Source organism: Crinia signifera, chromosome 11, assembly GCF_055691185.1.
Source record: "Crinia signifera chromosome 11, ASM5569118v1, whole genome shotgun sequence".
Taxonomy (NCBI): Eukaryota; Metazoa; Chordata; class Amphibia; order Anura; family Myobatrachidae; genus Crinia; species Crinia signifera.
In genome coordinates, this window is record NC_139227.1 from 66,877,204 (window position 1) to 66,879,703 (window position 2,500).

A 2,500-nucleotide genomic window follows, 5' to 3' on the forward strand; every position below is an offset into this window, starting at 1 on the left:
CACCATGGAACAACATTTCAAAAACAATCTTAAATTATTCGCTTAGAGGGCTAGCTTTTCAAAAAAGGCTCATATTATTATAAATATCCCAGAGGTGATCTTTATGTGCAAAAATGGTTCCGGACAATCTAAGAATTGAACTTGGATGACTGGATTCATAGTCCAGAGTGCTCACTTTAGTATAATTATCCCAGAAATTAAATTTACGTGCAAAAATGGTTACATAGAATCTAAGAATTGAACTTGTATGTCCAGAATGCTTCTTTATAAATGAGGATTATTACAAGTATAGAATTGAACAGCATATTTCAACGGTACGTGCAAAACTTCTCAAGGTCCCACCGAGATTTGAACTCGGATCACTGGATTCAAAGTCCAGAGTGCTAACCATTACACCATGGAACCACATTTCAAAGACATTTATACATTTTTCCTTAGATTGAAAGCTTCAAAAGAGGCCAATTTTCTTCTAATTACCACATAGTTGAACTTTATGAGCAAAAATGATTCTGGTCAAACTGAGAATTGAAGTTAGGTGGCTGGATTCATGATCCAGAGTTCTTCCCTGAAAATGAACATTAGTAAGAAGTACAAGATTGAACAAGATATTTGAACTGTAAGTGCAATAAAATACAAAGGTCCCACCGAGATTTGAACTCGGATCGCTGGATTCAGAGTGCAGAGTGCTAACCATTACACCATGGAACCACATTCAGGAAACATTTTCAAACTATTGGCTTAGAGGGCTAGCTTCAAAATAGGCTCATATTAGTAAAATTATCACAGAGATGACCTTTATGTGCAAAAATGGTTCCAGGCAATCTAAGAATTGAACTTTGATGACTGGATTCATAGTCCAGAGTGCTCACTTTAGTATAATTATCCCAGAAATTACCTTTATGTGCAAAAAAGGTTCCGGACAATCTAAGAATTTAACCTGTACGTCTGGATTTATAGTCCAGAATGCTTCTTTATAAATAAGGATCATTACAAGTAAAGAATTGAACAGCATATATTAAGGGTACGTGCAAAATTTCTCAAGGTCTAATTACCACATAGTTGAACTTTATGTGCAAAAATGGTTGGGGTCAAACTGAGAATTGACGTTGGATGGCTGAATTCATGATCCAGAGTGCTTCCCTTAAAATGAACATTAGTAAGAAGTACAAGATATTTGAACTGTAAGTGCAATAAGATACAAAGGTCCCACCGAGATTTGAACTCGGATCACTGGATTCAGAGTCCAGAGTGCTTCTTTATAAATAAGGATCATTACAAGTAAACAATTGAACAGCATATTTCAACGGTACGTGCAAAATTTCTCAAGGTCTAATTACCACATAGTTGAGCTTTATGTGCAAAAATGGGGTCGGTCAAACTGAGAATTGACGTTAGATGGTTGGATTCATGATCCAGAGTGCTTCCCTGAAAATGAACATTAGTAAGAAGTACAAGATATTTGAACTGTAAGTGCAATAAGATAGAAAGGTCCCACCGAGATTTGAAGTCGGATCGCTGGATTCAGGGTCCAGAGTGCTAACCATTACACCATGGAACCACATTTCAAAAACAATATTAAATATTTCGCTTAGAGGGCTAGCTTTTCAAAAAAGGCTCATATTATTATAAATATCCCAGAGGTGACCTTTATGTGCAAAAATGGTTCCGGACAATCTAAGAATTGAACTTGGATGACTGGATTCATAGTCCAGAGTGCTCACTTTAGTATAATTATACCAGAAATTACCTTTATGTGCCAAAATTGTTCCATAGAATCTAAGAATTGAACTTGTATGTCTGGATTCATAGTCCAGAATGCTTCTTTATAAATGAGGATTATTACAAGTACAGAATTGAACAGCATATTTCAAGTGTACGTGCAAAACTTCTCAAGGTCCCACCGAGATTTGAACTCGGATCACTGGATTCAAAGTCCAGAGTGCTAACCATTAAACCATGGAACCACATTTCAAAGCCTTTTATAAATTCTTCCTTAGATTGAAAGCTTCAAAAGAGGCCAATTTCTTCTAATTACCACATAGTTGAACTTTATGTGTGAAAATTATTCTGGTCAAACTGAGAATTGACGTTGGATGGCTGGATTCATGATCCAGAGTGCTTCCCTGAAAATGAACATTAGTAAGAAGTACAAGATTGAACAGGATATTTGAACTGTAAGTGCAAAAAGATACAAAGGTCCCACCGAGATTTGAACTCGGATCACTGGATTCAGAGTCTAGAGTGCTAACCATTACACCATGAAACCACATTTCAAAAACAATCTTAAATTATTCGCTTAGAGGGCTAGCTTTTCAAAAAAGGCTCATATTATTATAAATATCCCAGAGGTGACCTTTATGTGCAAAAATGGTTCCGGACAATCTAAGAATTGAACTTGGATGACTGGATTCATAGTCCAGAGTGCTCACTTTAGTATAATTATCCCAGAAATTAAATTTACGTGCAAAAATGGTTCCATAGAATCTAAGAATTGAACTTG

At 36.0% G+C, this 2,500-nt stretch overlaps 1 non-coding gene across 1 annotated transcript; it reads right to left on the reverse strand.

The window, feature by feature from the left end:
* Nucleotides 1–333: 333 nt before the first annotated feature.
* TRNAQ-UUG (transfer RNA glutamine (anticodon UUG)) lies at nucleotides 334–405 on the reverse strand. Its single transcript has one exon. It is a non-coding gene; the product is annotated as a tRNA-Gln (tRNA).
* Between the last annotated feature and the right edge of the window lie 2,095 nt (nucleotides 406–2,500).